At 37.4% G+C, this 20,330-nt stretch overlaps 1 long non-coding RNA gene across 1 annotated transcript; it reads left to right on the forward strand.

Moving 5' to 3' along the window:
• Positions 1–307: 307 nt before the first annotated feature.
• On the forward strand, positions 308–6,804 carry LOC141623766 (uncharacterized). The gene is made up of 2 exons (XR_012533623.1): positions 308–644; positions 6,600–6,804. It is a non-coding gene; the product is annotated as an uncharacterized LOC141623766 (long non-coding RNA).
• Positions 6,805–20,330: the final 13,526 nt, after the last annotated feature.

The following is a 20,330-nucleotide window of genomic DNA, read 5'->3' on the forward strand; positions in this document are numbered from 1 at the left end:
ATAAATATGCATTAAATTAATTAATAACATGTAAAATACTATATGTAACATATTGTGTGACAAATGACAAATTGACAAAATAAAATGGTAGTCCATTTTAAGGTTGGACCGAAATGGAGGGAGTCATGGTGGTGTGTGTGGTTATTTATTTTATGAGATAAACTAGTATATAATCATTCCTACACACACTAGCCTTACACGCTTAATATGTTGAAAAGAGTAAAAGCATAAAGGAGGTTCCATTTTTGGCTTGTTCTCCTTGCCTCCACCGGTTGCATGCTCCTTTTATGAGAACTTTTGTTCTCATTTTTCCACACTCATTCATTCACAATACTACATGCAAAATACTTATTCTCTCCTACTTCTCTCTAAAACATTTTTTTAGAAATATTGATTTGTTCATCTAATATTATAACAACCATTGGATTACTAGTGTAGTAATAAACATAATATTGGAATCATTTTAAGGATACTAGTTTATTAATCTAGTTAATTAGTATACTAGTTTAAGGGATAAGTCTTGGGTGCAATCTAAGGAGGATCTCTACTTTGAGATTTTTGGAGGATCATCCAATATATTAAGCTCAAGAACAAATAAGGAAGGTGACCTTATTTGTGCCCTATATTTCGGACCTATACACAATGTAAGGGACATTGTTTTTCTTATAAATCTCTTATTTTGTTATGCATGTATTAGATTTTAAGAATATATAATTAAGAAATTAATTAGTTCACTATTAGAAGAGTCTAATAATAGATATATGAACCTAACAACAACCTCATGAATATTCTTTGTTTTTCCTTCATTTTCAACATTAGGACCAACTCGTATACTTTTAGGGCTTGCTGAAACCATACTCTACTCACCAGTTTCCTCCAAACTCTCCACCTTATTCGTAGCAGGGATGCTTCTCCCTCGCAACGTCATCTCTCTTTGTCTCTGCTGAATTGACTTTCTGGCCATGGGCACAGAAATCAATGGCGGCACGTACTTTATGCGTGCATGGAAATCGCTCTCTAAGGTTTTTTTTTTCCTTTATTTGATGAGTACTACTGTACTAATAAGTTGAAAAAATCACGAGTGCACTAAACATTGTTTTCGTTGTTTTTTTTTTTTATTTTTATTTTAAAAAGGAGATAGTGGAAGTGGTAAGTGAGGTCCAATTTCCAAAAGAGATTGATGGCTATTTAAACTCTCATGATGTCAAGTTGCGGGGCTAGTACATCAATGATGTTATGCCACGTGTACACAGACGCTCCTCGTTCACTTTTCTTATATTAAAAATGTACACGTGGGCCTTTTTGTAGGCATCATAGTTTCAGAAACAAAAAGAAGAAAGGAAGAAAGGGAAGTGTGTGTGTGTGAAATGATCAGTTAATTAGTTAGTTACAAGAATTTCCAATCAAGCTTATCGGATTTGATATGCTTTTAATTAATTTTGTCTAATGTGTTTCCACTCTACCAAGGTGGGTCTATGGCATTGTCATTTAAAGTATTCCTTTTTATTATAAGCATGCATGCATGCATGCATGCATTTTTAAACAACAACGGCTATTCATCACGGATCACATCGTCTAATATACATTTTAGTTTAATACCCTCGTTTTTATATGTATCGAAAAGAGTTGAATTAAACTGAACTAAATGCAACTTGATAGAGGTAAACATAAATAAACTAAAATAAGAGTTAATTTGCGAAAAGTTGAGGTGACCCAAACTAAATTGAACTGAGTGAAACTAAACTGAACTAAATAGAGTTGAACTAAACTTAAATGAGCTCAAATTAAGTTTAAAAGAACAAGGCCTTAGTCTTTCCTCATAATTTATGAGTAGGATTTTTTTTAGTCAGTAAATAGATTAGAGTAAATAATTAAAATTAGTTGTATAAGTTAGGATATACAAGTAATTAAAAGAAAAAAATGTGTCCTGACAAGTTGACATTCATTGGATAAGTAGACTCTCAAATTTCTATATAGAATATTGTCTCTCTTATGATGTATAAGTATTTTCATCTTTTTTAAGATTATCAAGAGATATAAGTTGAGCTCCATAATGTTATTATGTACAAGTATAATTTTATGGAGCACTATGTATCCTATTTGATCAATGCATATGGTTGAGCTACATAGTGATATTTAATAGCCACTTTGTCATGAAGGCAGTTAAGAAATTTGTCTTCTTTGCTTTTATACATTGATATAGTTCCATCATAGGGTCCATGAACAATCTTTTGAATCATCTACTCCAAAGACAAAGAAGGCTGAGGAAAGCCAAATTAAAGAGAACGAAATAATGGAAAAAGAATTACAAAAAGTTATCAATAAAAATTTTGATTATGAAAACCGTGTCTACAAACAGCTCCTCAACTTTATACTAATCTTCATGTCTTAATTGTAAGTAGTAAATGTATTATTATGATAAATCCCAATTTCTGCAACTTATACTTTGTACATCACTAAATAACTAAGGAAAAGTTACTGATAATATAAGGTATTAGTCTAGTGAAATCGACAGTGTGTTTTTACTGGCTAGTCATAAGTTGGTATTTACTTTGTATTTCTTTTTATATATATTCATTTCACACACTTTTCATATATATCTTTTGAAATATCAGAGGATAACGAACATGTGACACATAATATTACTAGATCATTATTTAAGTCCATGAATTTTAGTGATTCACATTGACACTATCTAATCTCCTATCCCCTATATCTACTAAAAGAATAGACGAACTTTATCATTTTCTTGCCAAAAAGCATATTCTAAAAAAAGGAAACTAATGATAATTATGTTCATTCACTAAATAAGGAAAATAACAATTACAATTTAATTCATCTATTATATTTTGATTAAAATTAATCTTTTCATCAAATTATATTATTTTCACTAAACTCTAAACTGTATTATTTTAATCAAAATAAAAAATTGATATAAAACTATAAATTGCCAAATCTTTTATTGATCTTATTATTAGATGATGAGTTACGCTGTATAAAATGATCGTTGTTATTACTTTCGTGACAAGGAAAATTGAAAAAATAAATTAATTGAAACTCATTAGTTTTATGCTATAAAAATATGTTCATTAGAATATATTTCAACTTATTACTCAATTCTCTTAATTAATTTTCAGTTTTACCTTTTATTTATCCAAGCAAAATACAATAATGACAAATCTAAACCATTATAAGCTATCACTATTATATAAGTAATTTTATAAAAATATTAAACATTAAATGTCGTGTATATAATGCACGAGGTTTAAACTAATACTCTAGATATATATCTAGAAGAATAAACTAGGTTTATCGTAAAATAAACTCTTAATTAAATTGAACATGTTCTTTTAATTAGGTGTTTCCAAAGAAAACATGCTCATCTTTTCACTACAAGGTGTTTGCTTTGTACCAAACAAAACTAAATAGTAAGTACTCCGTATTACTCAATAAATATAGAAAAATAGAGTACTTGCTTACTTTACTAGTTTGGTTGATTTGAACTTGTAATATCTTTATTAGGGAGAAAAAACTTTATCTTAAATCAAAACTCCCTTTTCCAGGTACAAATGTACAATGCATCTATGCATGCATTACTTAGTTTGATATAATCCTTAATTAAGGGCATAGTAATTTTTCTAGTTGTTATTCATGAAAAGTTATTGTAGAATTTTGACAATTGTGGGTTTGATTGCCTCGCTTTTCCTTCGCAAGACGGGCCCAATTAATGATGTAATTTACGCTCCTTAACTCAACCTTTTCCTAATCGTGATCAAAATGCTTGACAAGAGTATATAAATAAATGATATACTATCAAGATTCAAGAAAGATCTTTCGACTAGTAATTTCACAATGAAAGTTGTAAAATTTTGACTTCAAGTTTTCTTTATATGGAGTAAATAATTAAAATATGATTTATTTAAGTTCAGTTCAACGCTATTCATTTTAGTTATGGGTCTATAATGTGTGTAAGTGTTTGTGTGAGGTTCTGACCTCACGAGTAGTGGTATAGTGTGATAGTCATAAAGTTGTTATTTGTTTATTCTGTGTAATATGTTGCGTTGTGATTTAGTAAAACGGTTTTAAGGAAGTTTTCTTGTCAAGGAAGTTATACTGAGTCAGTGTTTATGGGATTGTATAAGTTGCGATGACTATCAATGTGGTTGTTGTGCCTCGGGTGGCGATCCAGGCACGGTACTTCGTGTTGTGATGCAGGTACTTACGCGGTGCGGTGCGGCTGTTGGTGGCGGTGTTGCGATGCCATCATCGGTTATGGTGAAGTAGGCGGGACACTTATGTGACGAACTTTCGAAAGTATATACCAATTATATAGATTGTTATTTTGTTTACTGATGTTGCCTGTGAGTTTCGGTTTGGACATGTAGATCGTTGTTTGTTTATTGATGTTTCTAACTAGTTTCGGCTTGGGAGTGAGGGTAGAGTATGATATGGAAAACAATTGCGCATGTGTTCGTTGTTGTCGTAGTATAGTGATATTCTGTTGATGGGACACAGTTGTGAGAGGTTGTTGGAGTACTTTTAATTTTGTTTTAGAGGAGGCCTTGGTTGACATAGTAATGACAAGTGATTTGTGGAACATATGTTGTACTGAACTAGAAACTACAGGTGGTTTATAACCTTTTATTGGGACAGTAAGTACGGAGTGTCGGGACTTAGTATCATGTTAAGTTATGGGTGAGTTTTGCGATAATAAAAGAAACGAACTTGAGAAGCTATTGTGAGTGTGTGTAACAATTGTGGATCATGAGTTATGATCGTGGAGATAAGTGCATATATAAAGAAGTATGTCATTTTGCGGTAATGTTGAAGAGTTGGAGTAGTGGTTATGCTGAGGATTTTATGGTATAGGTTAGATGGAGTGCAGAATGATTTGAAGTATGAGAACTGTTAGAGAAAGAGAGCCCTGGATATAAGAATGGTTGTAGGTGTTGAGGTTATAGTGGGTTATCGTTGACATGCGGTGGTGATGAGGATTATGGGAAGTATAGCAAAGGATCTTGTATTAGTGGGTTACGAGGACGTAACATTTATCTTAAGAGGAGTAGGATGAGACAAAGTGAGTTTGATGGTTGTACATGTTGCGGTATATTTGGAAGTTTGAGCCTTGGTGTAGAATAAAGGATGGATTTATGTTGTGGTTGATACTATTAAAGGTCATGGCAGTGCTTGCAGTAGTATGATGTTTATGAGTGTGAGTAAACTTCGAGGACGAAGTTCATTTTAAGGGTGGTAGAATGTAACATTCCGTTTGGTGATTGATCTCGCTTGGTGGATTGTCTTGATATTGGATTTGCTAGTGGATAATATGTTAGCGAGACGGAGTTAGCGGCATTTGTAGAGGTAGTATTATGTAGTTAGTGTCGAGAGGCTATGTTATAGTTGATACGATATCGTGAGCCGCGTTGTGGAGGTAGGCATAGTTGGTGGAGTTAGTGTTAGGTGTACATGTTTTATAGGTTGGGTTTGAACTTCGGGGACGAAGCTCATTTTTAAGGAGGGAAGACTGTAATACCTCAGATATTTGAGCTGTTGGATACTCTATCGAGTAGGACTTACTCTGTTGAGTAAGTCCATGAAGGATTCTGGTGTGCATTCTGCTTTGTAGGTACTCAATCGAGTAGAGGCACCTTGATCGAGTAGGCGGTACTCGATCGATTACGTTAGTCACTCGATCGAGTAAGTTGGGTTTTACAGTTTTTCGGCCGGGTTTGATAGTAATGCGTGAAGAGGTATATAAAGTTATTTCGCCAGTTCCCTTTTACTTTTTACTTTCATTCTCTAAACCTTTTACAAAAGAAAATAATGACGTTCTTCCTCTTTACTCTTTCCTATCAAATCAAGGGCTACGGTTGTCGGATTTCTGAGTTCATCGTACCTTTGTGATCGTCATATTGTGGGTAACATTCCTATATTGTTTTTATGTTAGATAGTTTATATTGGTTAAACACTAATTGGGTGATTTGGGGGGTTTTGGGAGTATTATGTGATAGATTTGTAATTACGTGATTTTGATTATATGAGGTGATTTCGTAGAGGAAGGTTTTTGATCTGCTGCGTTGATTGTTGGTGATTTCGTCTGAGGTAGGATTTTCTTACTCAGTTGACTGTATAAATATTATAAGATGGCATGATTGTTTGATTGGCATGATTATTGTTATCGTTAATTGGAATTGGCATTGTTATCTTGGTATTGTGGATTAGTTGATTGTTTGTCTGTGGTTCGCGAGGTGCGCCCTCGGCTGAGCGGAGTCACTTGCGGGAGTGGCTTCACGCCCTTGATTCCCCCCTTGTGATTCCCGTCACAAGGGGGATGTGGACATTAATGAACATGGGTTATTCGCTCTATGGTATTGAGCGGGGCTTAGGTGGTATGGCTGTGGTCCCCACTGGCGGCGAGGAATATCTGTTGCGATGGGTATTCTGGCAGGACTACACACTTTAGTGTGTAGTCAGATGATTGGTGATGGGATGGAGTTGGAGGAATTGTTATATGTAATTGGATGTTGTTGATTTCTTATTTTGTTTATGCAGTAACTCACCCCGTTTAAATGTTTTGAAAATTGTGGTGATCCATTCAGGGATGGTGAGTAGTTGATTAGAAGGTATTTCTTTGGAGTACGCGCGGGATTTAGATGAGGATGGAGTCATCACATATCAGATTCTTTAGTCTTCCGCTGTGTTTTGTTGAGACAGTTTTACTTTAGTTGGTTTTCAGTTTGAGACATTGTATTTCTTATTTCAATTTGGTTATGATATACGCACATTAAACTTTTATACTTAAAATACGTTTCTTGATGGTCTCTTTTGATTACTATGCCTCGGGTAACCGAGATGGTAGCATCTCCATGTGCTAGGGTGCTCTTTGTAAGGCACCTTGGTGTGTGTGTGTGTGTGTGTGTGTTGGGGGGGGGGGGGGGGGGGGGGGTTACAATTGACATGTTTTATAGGTCTAGATATAAGTAACTTGAATAGTACTCAAAACCTGATTCCATCCAAATTGAATCAAATTCGGATATACACTTAGATACTCGAACCTAAATACAAATGACCTCTTATTAACTGAACCAATTGACTCGAATTCAGAATATTTATTTTCTCATAAAAAGCACTTCCGATTTTTTCATTATTTTATTTAACAATGATACTTTAAATTATTATATTTAAATTAAAAAATATAACGGATTTTAGCACAATTTATGACATCCAACCCAAGAAAATCATAACCCAAAACTAACTTGATTTAATATTAACCCGATTTGAATCTTACCCGAACCGACATATCAAAAACCCATTAAGATATAACTGGAATAAATCCGTAATAAACAGTGATGTTGGACCATATAGTTATATGATGATGTTTGGATAATGACAAGTGTGTTTAATTATATGTATACTTGTTGCTCGTAATCGTTTGTTTAGTTGTGTTAGATTAAACATGGTTACACTTTGGCAAGACGATTTGTGAAGTAAAGTTATAGTTGGTTTAGCTTCAAGCTTCAAGATTCATTTGAGCTCATGACATAGTACAAGAACAAGTTTCAAGTAACGATTTGTTAAATGTATAAGTTACAAGTTATGAATATTAAATGAAGCTCAAGATGAAGAGCTTATGATCAAGATGGAAGAGATTAACCTCATACTGGAGATCTCCAGGAAGATTAGCTAGTATAGGTCATCATTCGATAACGGTAATTTTAGAAGTAATTTTGGCAAGTAATGTTATAGCTGTTTTAGTTATAACTTTACTAGTTGAACTCAATGTTATAGGTGATTCTACTATAACTTTGAGTTATAATATGAAGAACACGATTTTTATATTTTTAAAATCTATTTTCCAAAGCTTAAATCATAAAATCTTTAAAGAAAAGTGAGTTTATAGTAAAGTGAGATATGGGAGATGATTAGATCGAATAAGTTTGAGATTATCCTATTGATTAGTAAAACAACTTATGAGTTGTCATGCTATCTAGGATTTTCCTTCTACTCTTATCTAAACCCTAAATCTAATATATCTTACCTAGGTTTTCGAAGAAGGAATTGGGCCTGTGAGCTGTTCTCTTCATACACGATTTCCCTTTGTTCAAGTTAGGGTTTGGAATAAATCCTAGTAATAATATTTGGTTAAGATATTTTATCTTCATATATTATTTGATTTATTCTTTTCCATTATTTAAAGATATTATTAGATTAAATAAAGGGATTAAGATCTCTTTCTTACTTGGATAAAAATTAAGGGAATCAAAATAATATTTGTTAGAGATTTCTTATCTCTTTATATTATTTTTATTCTTTCTTATTGTAATACTCGGATAATTTGGGGCTTACAAAGGACCTAGGGACACGTGAGGGAACTGATGTGATCATAATTAGAGCACATTTAGTCCCCGAATTAGCCTTGTTCTCATGCTTTTTAGTTCATATTTGGGTCATTTATTGCCTTTAGTTCTTTGTTTTGCATATTCTTTGAGGTTTTGATCCCTTGGTAGGAAAGGAGTGCAAACCTTGCATTTTCATGGCAAAACGAGACTAAATTGATTGAATTCAATGACCAAGCATCAAGGAGAGACAAGATTAGAAGGCCTTTGTACATACTATAATAGATGGGCAATGATGAGAAAAGATCCTTGCATCCCCGAGGAAATCCCCAAGGATCTTATGAAGAAAAAGGAAGAAAAGAAGAAGAAACGAGACTGTCCAGCAATCCGTGGGGATTGTCCTGAAGACGCCCGTCCTCCACCATTACAATCCGTGCGTCTTCACTCCAAGACGCCCGGGCAGCAGCTCCAGAAGACGCCCGTCTTCTCCACAAGACGCCCGGGCAGAGACCACAGAATCCGCCCGTCCCGTGCTAACGACGCCCGGATTCCAAGGCAGACCAATTTCGTTTCTTCAAGCTTCAAGAAAGATGCCCATCCTTCCAAAAAGACCGGCGTTTCCTTAAGTAGGGACTTAATCGTCATTTAAGCCCTTAGTTAACCCTAATTCCTACACCTAATCCCCACTATAAATACCTCATTAGTCTAATTAGAAGAGCATGTTCTTCTTAGCAATCTTTAGTGTAGTTAATATCAATCAAATCTCTCTTTAATATTGTAATCAACAATTAATCAAGTTTTAATAAAAGTTTTATTTCCTTAATCTCTCTCTTGTTCATCCTTTATTTTGGGTAATTGAAGATTATTTGGGTTATTATTGGGAGATTGACAACCTTCCAATCAAGCATCAAATACTTCTTTTATTCTTTGCTTTATTATTGGAATCATTAGTAGGTATAATTCTCTTAATCCCTTTTTAATTATTGTTAATTACTTTCATTTATTCATCATGTTTCACTTTGTTGGTATGATTGACAACCTTGCTAGCATGTTCAACCTGATATTGAGTGAGTAGTTCCTTAGCTAGGGTTAATGGGTAATTAGGGGAAACCAACATGGGGAATGATTCATGCTTAAATTAATATGCTTTCATGGTTTATTTGCTTGCGTGTTATGATCTCAACTCATGCACATGTTATGTTTGATGAAATGCGAGCCTATGAATCCTTGCATTTTTTACCCATCACCTATCTTTTCAATGAGACTTGTAAGACATAAACCAACTCGAGTCTCATTAGACCATGCATGTTGTCGAGTAGGGAAGACTAAGTCGACTTGTAGGTGTTGTACAATCTAATCGATTCGGCTCCGGGACCCAAAATTTCCTAGGATTGTAAGATATAAACCAAATCGGTCCATCACAACAATAATTGCTTGCTTATAATTTGAGAACATGTTTGTATGATCGATTCCCATGAATCCCTTATGACCCCATGACACCCTAGTGCTTTTTATCAATTGTTTACATCCCTTTCAATCCATCTTGCTTGTTTACTTTCATTGCTATTTAGTTTAGTGATCTTCTATTCAAACCCCAATTGTGACACCCCTAAGACACCACTAGTTACAATAGAAATCTCATCTCAATTCCCGTCCCTTGGGATCCGACCTTTACTTGCCTCTTTACTAATTGTAGAGTTGTTTGTGAAGCTATAAATTGTGTTTTGGTCTAGGTGCTCCTAACGACAAGTTACCGAAAAGACATAGTTTCCGACCAAAAATGGCGCCGTTGCCGGGGACGGTGTTAACTTGATTTAGATTTTCTTATATTGTTATTAGTTGTGTCTTTCTTTGACTTGGGGAAGTAAAACTCCTCAAGGTTTGTTCTAATTGTTTTCAAGTTGTTTGATATTTTGCAAGATGGACCTTATAGATTGTTTTGAAGAGGACCACTTAAGTATACCTTTCTTCAAAGATCCCATGCAAGCATTGGAGGCCTTGGAAACAAGTGAGGCTAAAAATAAGTATTGGGAATTGGAGGTAGATCTTTTTGAGGCCGCTCTAGCTAACGAAGAACTTACTCATGCACAATACGAATTGGTGCATAACATCCTTGTGGAAGCATGTCAACCTATAGAGGATGAGCAATCCATCCTAGAAGACATCTTACAAGCTCAAGAGCAAGAGGAATCCATCATGGAATTTGAATATGATGAGATTGATGAGAATGAAGAACAAGTTGAATATGCTATGAGAATGGAATGTCTAATGGAGATGGAGCAAATTCTCAATGAAACTCTAAAGGAGGAAAGTGAGGTACTAACTCCTACTCTAAAACCCCTTCCCCCAAATTTGAAATATGCTTACCTTGATGAATCAAAGACCAAACCCGTGATTGTTAATGATAGACTTGATGAGAACCAATTGGGAAAATTGCTTGATGTGTTGAAACAACATGAGAAGGCTATAGGTTATAGTTTAGATGACCTTAAGTGGATAAGTCCCAACTTTTGCATGCATAGAATTCATCTAGAGGAAGACCATAGACCTACCATTCAACCTCAAAGAAGATTGAACCCCCACATGCAAGAAGTTGTCAAAGGAGAGGTTATGAAATTACTTAATGCGGGAATCATATATCCCATATCGGATTCTTTGTGGGTTAGCCCCGTCAAAGTGGTACCTAAGAAAGGAGGTACCACGGTAGTGACAAATGAAAAGAATGAACTAATACCCACAAGGAAGATCACCGGTTGGCGTATGTGTATTGACTATCGAAAGTTGAACTCCGCAACAAGAAAGGATCATTTCCCCCTACCATTCATTGACCAAATGCTTGAGAGGTTAGCCTCCAACAAATTCTTTTGTTACCTTGACGGGTATTCGGGATTCTTCCAAATCCCTATACACCCGGATGACCAACATAAGACCACCTTCACATGCCCTTATGGTACTTTTGCATATAGGAGGATGCCTTTTGGTTTATGTAATGCCCCCACCACTTTCCAAAGATGCATGATGAGTGTCTTCTCCGACTACCTAGAGACCATAATGGAAGTTTTTATGGATGATTTTAGTGTTTATGAAAAGGACTTTGACTCATGTTTGCATAATCTTTCTCTTGTGTTGCAAAAATGTGAAGATGTTAGTCTTGTTTTATATTGGGAAAAGTGTCACTTCATGGTCAATGAAGGAATTGTTTTGGGTCACTTAATTTCGGAAAGGGGCATCAAGGTCGATAAAGCTAAAGTTAAGGTGATAGAGAAACTCCCACCTCCCGTGAATGTTAAAGGGGTGAGAAGTTTTCTCGGTCACGCGGGTTTTTATCGCCGTTTCATAAAGGATTTTTCAAAAATAGCAAAACCCCTCACTCAACTCTTGCTTAAAGATGCCCAATTCCATTTCACTGATGAGTGTGTTGAAGCCTTTAATAGAATCAAGGAAGCACTAATCTCGGCACCGATCATTCAACCTCCAAATTGGGAACTACCGTTCGAGATTATGTTTGATGCTAGTAACTACGCCGTTGTAGCGGTTCTTGGCCAACGAGTAGGAAGAGCTCTTCATGCCATCTATTATATAAGCAAGACTCTTGATCCCTCCCACGTGAATTATGATACCACCGAGAAGGAGCTTCTAGCCATTGTCTATGCTTTGGACAAATTTCGTTCCTACTTACTTGGATCCAAGGTTATTGTCTTTTCGGATCACCGTGCTGTCCGACATCTCTTGATAAAGAAGGAGGCAAAACCAAGGTTGTTGAGATGGATTTTGCTTCTTCAAGAATTTGAATTGGAAATAAGTGACAAGAAAGGAGCCGAAAATGTAGTGGCGGATCACTTGTCAAGGATCCGGTTTCATGATGAGCATGGAGAAACCCCGATCAATGACTCATTTCCCGACGATATTTTGATGGCCATTCAAACACAACTTGAAAGGCACATCACCCCATGGTTTGCCGATTATGCTAACTATATTGTTGGAAAGGTACTCTCTCCAAATTTGAACCACAACCAAAGAAAAAGGTTCCTATTCGAAGTAAAGAGGTACTTCTAGGATGACCCAAACCTCTACAAGGAGTGTAGTGATGGGCTCTACCGGAAATGCATCCCTCAATGGGAAGTCCAAGGAATCTTGGAAGGATGTCACTCATCACCCTATGGTGGGCACCATGGAGCAAGGAGAACCATTTCAAAAATTCTTCAATCGGGCTTCTATTGGCCTACAATGTTTCAAGACACAAGGGAATTCATCATTCATTGCGATGCTTGTCAAAGAACGGGGAATATCTCTTGGAGGAATGAAATGCCACAAAGGGGCATTCTAGAAGTGGAGATCTTCGATGTTTGGGGGATCGACTACCAAGGTCCCTTTGTGACATCCAATGGGAATAAATACATCCTTGTGGTCGTAGACTACGTCTCAAAGTGGGTGGAGGCAATTGCCACTCCAAATGATGATGCAATAACGGTCACCAAGCTCTTCAAGAAAATAATCTTCCCAAGATTTGGAGTTCCTAGAGCAATCATAAGTGATGGAGGAACACATTTTCATGAGAAGAAACTTGCATCTCTTTTGACCAAATATGGTGTTCAACATAGAACCGGCTTGAGATATCATCCTCAAACAAGCGGTCAAGTTGAAGTTTCAAATAGAGAGATCAAACAAATCCTTGAGAAAGTTGTGAACAAGACCCGAAAAGATTGGAGCACAAAGCTTGATGATGCTCTTTGGGCTTATAGGACGGCCTATAAGACTCCCATAGGAGCCTCCCCTTACAAGCTTGTCTATGGAAAAGCATGTCATTTGCCAATCGAATTGGAGTACAAAACTTTTTGGGCAATCCGAGCACTTAATCTTGATATCAAATTGAGTGGCCAAAAGAGGATGATTCAAATTCAAGAGTTGGAGGAATTCCAACTACAATCCTATGAGAACGCCAAGATTTACAAAGAAAGGACGAAATTGCTCCATGACAAGAGGATTAGACAAAAGGCCTTGCACAAAGGGGACAAAGTCCTTCTATTCAATTCCCGCTACCGACTTTTTCCGGGAAAGTTGAACTCTAGATGGATGGGTCCATATGTGATAAACGAAGTTGGAAAATATGGAGATTTTGAAATCAAGGCGGAAGATGGAAGCAAGTTCAAAGTCAATGGTCAAAGGTTGAAGCCATACTATGAGGGAACGTTTATTGGAGAGGTCGAGGTCACCTACCTCGGGCCTTCTCATCCTTGAAAGAACCATCAAAAGGGAGAGTTTGGTGGAGTCCTCCCTAAACCACCACTTGTAAATATACTAACCCTCTAACTTGTATTTATAATTTTATTGCATTTCTTTAATCATAAACATAAACTCTTTCCATGAGAGTAAGTGAGGGAGGGTCACTAACGAATTTTGAATGAAGGAAGGAACCAATCTTTAAGTGTGGGGAAGCATCTATGAGAGGAAAGGAAATCAAAGGAAAAATTCGCAGCTGGAACCCGAGCGTCTTCATTGGAATCCGCCCGTCCTGCTGGAATCCGGGCGTTTTATGAAGAATCCGTCCGTCCCTCTAAGCTGTGAAATTGAAAATTTTGGGACTGTCGAAGAATCCGAGCATCTCAGCAGGGAAGACGCTCGTCATAAGGAAACCGCCCAACTCTGCAGAAAGACGGCCGTCTTTTTGCCTGTGCATTTCAAGAAATTTCACTGTCTCAGAATCCGTCCGGCTTTGAGAAAAGACGCCCGTCTCGTCTTCAGAGAATCCGAGCGTCTTGGGGTCGGGACGCCCGTCTTTGTGGCGTCATATATATGGAATGTTAACTGTGACAGAATCCGGGCGTCTTCGCTTAAATCCTCCTGTCCCGAGAAGCTGGAATCCGAGCGTCTTCTGCTCGAATCCGCCCGTCTTCTGCTCGAATCCGCCCGTCTTCCTGCGATAATTCGGCCCGACTTTTCTTAATTTTATTACACTCCACCACACAATTTGTGTCACATCACCCTTCCTTCCACTTGTATTATAAAAACCACCTCCTTATGACTCCAAAGCATATCCCAAATCACTCTTTTACCCCACAAAATCAAAAAGCCCCAAATTCCTAGGGTTTCAAAGGCAACATTCAATCCACAAGGAGCATCTTTATTCTTTAACAAATCAAAATCCCAGCTCAATAATCAAGGAATGGCACCAAGGAGATCGTTTTTTAGGAATGGGAGGAGACCAAGGATGAGGGGAAGTTCTTCTACCTCCCATGTCAACACATTAAGAAGGGAGCATGAAGAAATAGTGGATCTTACAAGACTTGATGACTTCTCAAATGTTGAGTTTATCAATGATGTGCAAAGACTAGTCTTCCACCGGCTTCTAAGTAAGAACATTCTCCCTACTAAGTTTTTATGTCATGATACCTTGAGGAAACTTGGGATTTATCACCAAGTGGAAGCTCTCTTTGAAGTATTTGGTCTCTCTACCCTTTTCCACATGTATGAACAAACTTACCGATCCCTTGTGCTTGAGTTTTTGAGCTTTTTGAAGATTACAACCTTGAACAAAACAATATGCATAGAATTTAGGTTGGAAAATGTTTCAAGGATGATGACCCTTGTGGAATTCGCAAATGTGCTTGGACTCGATGTTTCGCCTACCCGGACATCGAAGCCAAAGAAATACAGTGTTGAACCTTTATGGAGGGCCATGACCGGCCGAGATTTCATACACACCAAGGAGTGTCTCGCTTTTCATATTCAAAATCCGATTTTGAGACTCACTTACCGGTTTCTCTCCGGCACCCTCCTTGCTCGCCGAGATCCGGCGATTGTAAATCAACTTGATCTTGTGTTCATGGAATCTTACCCCAATATTCAAGGAAGATGTGTGTACCACTTCTATGCACCTCTTGTGCTACTCAAAAAATGGGCAATGTTTAGGAATGGTGATGATGGGATGAAACATATTGTAAATGGAGGGCTCATTACTAAGCTTGCGAAGCATTTCAATCCGAGATTCAATGAGAATAATGAGTATGCTCCTCTTTCGGGAAACACGAGGATAAATGAAGATCTTTTTCTTATTCATCATCATTGGATAACCCTTGAGGGGGTTGATAAGCGGATCAAGTGGATAACGAAAGGAAGTGATCCGATTTATCTACCAATGACCGGCCTTCCACGAATTTCCCCAAGAAGATGATCTTTATCAGCAATCCCATCCTACCTCATCCCTCCAAACCCAACCCAAGCAAGACAAGCACCACCACCTCCAAATCACCACCAACAACAACAAGAGCAATAATCTCAAGATGAGAAGATCAAAGTGCCTCCCTACCCATTTCCTTATCAACCGTACAACCATCCCATCCCCTTTATCCTTCCCCGTGATGACTTTGTCACGGGAATTCTACAAGATTTGCACTACCGACAATATGAAGCTACCGTGGACAATCACTATGCACTCTATCCTCAATACCACGATATGATTCATAAGGGAAAGGTTAGTGAAGAGGGAGCATTTCCCTCTTGAGCACAAATGGACTTACTCTTCCCCAATTCGGAGAGGGCAAATGAAGGGGTAAACGGGAGACAAGAGGAAGGGAGCAACAATTCTTGCGGAGGGGACACGGTGGAGTTTGAAAGTGAAGAGAGCGAGTTCATGGACCCAAATATGAGTGATGCATCAAAGGAGATATGGGATAGTGATCTAGAGGGAGATGACGGCGATCTCTAGAGGATCACTTCATAGCTAGATGGAGCGGTCGTGAGGCACCCATCTCAAGTTTAAGTGAAGTTTCCTCATCTCCTCTCTTTAAGTTTCAATTTTCTTGAAAGAAGTTTATGTTTTGTTAACTTATATTTTATTCAATCTTGATCATGGTTGGAGAAGTCCTAGCAACATAGAGGACTAACACCTCGGCCCCATTGAGGTGTTCTTATTTTATTGTTCCCACTTTTGAAAATCCAAAATGACAAACTTATTTTCATACATTGCATCTTGTGTGCATGAACTACACCCAACCTTAGGACATTAGAAATAATGTCTAACTCGGTTTGGGGAAGTACATGCATACGCAACGGGAGGTAATCTAAATTACGCTCTCCGTCATAAACAAAAAAACCATGCATCATGTAGTGTAGATTAGTGTAGCTTGCATTTAGTGTAGAATTCATGCATCATTCTTGCATGATTTCCCATCATTTTGGCCATTGAGGACAATGCCCATATTAGTGTGGGGATGGGGAATTCTAACTTGACTCTTATTCAAAAATCCAAAAAAATTGAAAAATTTCGAAAAACCATAAAAAATTGAAAAACCAAAAACCAAAAACAAGTTCATTTCCTTTGTAGTATAGTCATGTATATATTGTTGTATATATTGTGTTTGTTTTATCCTTGTTCACATTGATCGACTACGCCACATCCGAGACATGAGGATATTGATGAATCGCATGGTATGATCTTTCCAATCTCCTTTTTCCTCTTTATGTTAATGACTATGTGGCTTTATTTTGATTGATGCGGTATAACAATATGAACTTAGGACTTGCATTTAGTGTATATGTCATATTAGTTGGTAGAATCATTTGCATTAGGATGTTTATATGTTAGTTGCATCATGGCATGTAGTTGCATGTTAGAAAATTTTGCGAAACCGTCTACTTGGGAAGCTTGACAAGTGTATATAGGCCCTAGTAGATGCTTTTTCTTCTTAAGACTTTGCTTGTTAGAATACTCGTAAAACACCCTAGGATGTGTCATGCTAGTATCCTTTGACCCATGGATTAAGGCCTAGTCAAGAGTACCTTGTGGTGTGATAACTCCTTGGCTACCGTTTATTCCAAGGTGACCCTTGAAACCATGCATCCATCCATCATCCATGTTCTACCACATTTTTGTCATCAAAGGGAATGGGCACAAAAAGAAATCAATTTGAGTTCAATGAAATGAAAAGTGAAAGAAAGTTTGCAAAAAAAATGCATCAAATGAAAAGAGGAGCAAAAATAGAACTCCTAAAGCTTCAAATATAAGCCACCCTCACTACATATGGGGTGACTTTGAAAATGTTCAAAAAGAAATGCAAAGAAAAGTTGAAAGTTGTCAAGTGTTGAAATGCCAAAAATAAAAAAGAAATGGCAAGAAAGTGTTCTCAAATGTTATATGCCACAAGAAATTGGGGGGAAAAACAAAAACAAAAGCAAACTCCCAAAGTGAAACTCAAATATCTATCAATCCCTTTATCCATCGTATCCATTTTTGTGCATGGTAGAGAGGGGACGACCATTCTTCTTGTCTAGGCAAGAGGGGGAATTCCGCGATCCTCCAGTGTTTTTAACACCATAGGGAGTCTACTCTTGACAAAAGCATTTTAACGATTGAGTACAAAGGTACCCTAGCTTGACACAACTTGGAGGTGATTTATTGGTATCCTTCTAGGCTTAGTAGTTTGAAGAAATTGCATCTATGAAGGAGTGTGTACCCTTGAATTGCTTCCTTTGTAGATAATTTCCGCCACTTAGATGAGGAAAGTGGTTATTGTTTTGTAGATGCATCCATTATTTGATTTTGTGTGCCTAATGTTTGGATGTGTCGCCATTTTGGCAAGACCCACCTTGCCTTGCAAGAAGGCATCCTACCTCATGGTTGTCTTGTTGTGAGTTGAAGGGGGGGGAGTGAGACCCGCTAACTGTCTCATATCGGCTATGTTATTAGGTTAGTTTAAATAATGGTCCTAGTCTTTGTCACCTCTTTACTCGGGACGAGCAAAGGTTCGGTTTGGGGATATTTGATGTGACCATAATTAGAGCACATTTAGTCCTCGAATTAGCCTTGTTCCCATGCTTTTTAGTGCATATTTGGGTCATTTATTGTCTTTAGTTCTTTGTTTTGCATATTCTTTGAGGTTTTGATCCCTTGGTAGAAAAGGAGTGCAAACCTTGCATTTTCATGGCAAAACGAGACTAAATTGAATGAATTCAATGACCAAGCATCAAGGAGAGACAAGATTAGAAGGCCTTTGTACATACTATAGTAGATGGGCAATGATCAGAAAAGATCCTTGCATCCCCGAGGAAATCCCCAAGGATCTTATGAAGAAAAAGGAAGAAAAGAAGAAGAAACGAGACTGTCCAGCAATCCGTGCGGATTGTCCTGAAGACGCCCGTCCTCCACCATTAAAATCCGTGCGTTTTCACTCCAAGACGCCCGGGCAGCAGCTCCAGAAGACGCCCGTATTCTCCACAAGACGTCCGGGCAGAGACCACAGAATCCGCCCGTCCCGTGCTAAAGACGCCCGGATTTCAAGGCAGACCAATTTCGTTTCTTAAAGCTTCAAGAAAGATGCCCATCCTTCCAAAAAGACCGGCGTTTCCTTAAGTAGGGACTTAATCGTCATTTAAGCCCTTAGTTAACCCTAATTCCTACACCTAATCCCCACTATAAATACCCCATTAGTCTAATTAGAAGAGCATGTTCTTCTTAGCAATCTTTAGTGTAGTTAATATCAATCAAATCTCTCTTTAATATTGTAATCAACAATTAATCAAGTTTTAATAAAAGTTTTATTTCCTTAATCTCTCTCTTGTTCATCCTTTATTTTGGGTAATTGAAGATTATTTGGGTTATTATTGGGAGATTGACAACCTTCCAATCAAGCATCAAGTACTTCTTTTATTCTTTGCTTTATTATTGGAATCATTAGTAGGTATAATTCTCTTAATCCCTTTTTAATTATTGTTAATTACTTTCATTTATTCATCATGTTTCACTTTGTTGGTATGATTGACAACCTTGCTAGCATGTTCAACCTGATATTGAGTGAGTAGTTCCTTAGCTAGGGTTAATGGGTAATTAGGGGAAACCAACATGGGGAATGATTCATGCTTAAATTAATATGCTTTCATAGTTTATTTGCTTGCTTGTTATGATCTCAACTCATGCACATGTTATGTTTGATGAAATGCGAGCCTATGAATCTTTGCATTTTTTACCCATCACCTATCTTTTCAATGAGACTTGTAAGACATAAACCAACTCGAGTCTCATTAGACCATGCATGTTGTTGAGTAGGGAAGACTAAGTCGACTTGTAGGTGTTGTACAATCTAATCGATTCGGCTCCGGGACCCAAACTTTCCTAGGATTGTAAGATATAAACCAACTCGGTCCATCACAACAATAATTGCTTGCTTATAATTTGAGAACATGTTTGTATGATCAATTCCCATGAATCCCCTATAACTCCATGACACCCTAGTGCTTTTTATCAATTGTTTACATCCCTTTCAATCCATCTTGCTTGTTTACTTTCATTGCTATTTAGTTTAGTGATCTTCTATTCAAACCCCAATTGTGACACCCCTAAGACACCACTAGTTGCAATAGAAATCTCATATCAATTCCCGTCCCTTGGGATCCGACCTTTACTTGCCTCTTTACTAATTGTAGAGTTGTGTGTGAAGCTATAAATTGTGTTTCGGTCTAGGTGCTCCTAACGACAAGTTACCGAAAAGACATAGTTTCCGACCAGGAACTCACATGTACTCGGAAGTAAAGGATGACCCCTCCTACGAGACCAAGTAAGACCTAAACTAGACCTAGTAGACTTCCAGTGGACCGAGTAGAACCCCAAGTGGACCAAGTGAGTTGGCACTCGGCCGAGTAAGGGTATACTCGACCGAGTGAGTGCCACTCGGTCGAGTGAACCGGTCACTCGGTCGAGTGTTGCGGAGCTGTACCCGGGAAAGGATATTTTGAGATTTCATTCTATTCCAACCATATCCCCTTCATTCTTCTTCTTCTCCTTTCTTACTCTAAAACACTCTCCCCTCTCTCTAAAATGCTCTCAATGCCCTTCCCTTGGCCTTCAAGCTTGGATTAATAGAGGAACACCTCTCCTATTTCTCGATCTACCTTTGTAAGTAGAAATCTCACTTATTCCTCTTTGTATTATGAGTAAATTCGAGTTAGGGTTTACTAAAAGAGGTTAATTAGTATTTAGTTATGGAAAATGAGTAATTAGTG

Source organism: Silene latifolia, chromosome X (assembly GCF_048544455.1).
Source record: "Silene latifolia isolate original U9 population chromosome X, ASM4854445v1, whole genome shotgun sequence".
NCBI lineage: Eukaryota > Viridiplantae > Streptophyta > Magnoliopsida > Caryophyllales > Caryophyllaceae > Silene > Silene latifolia.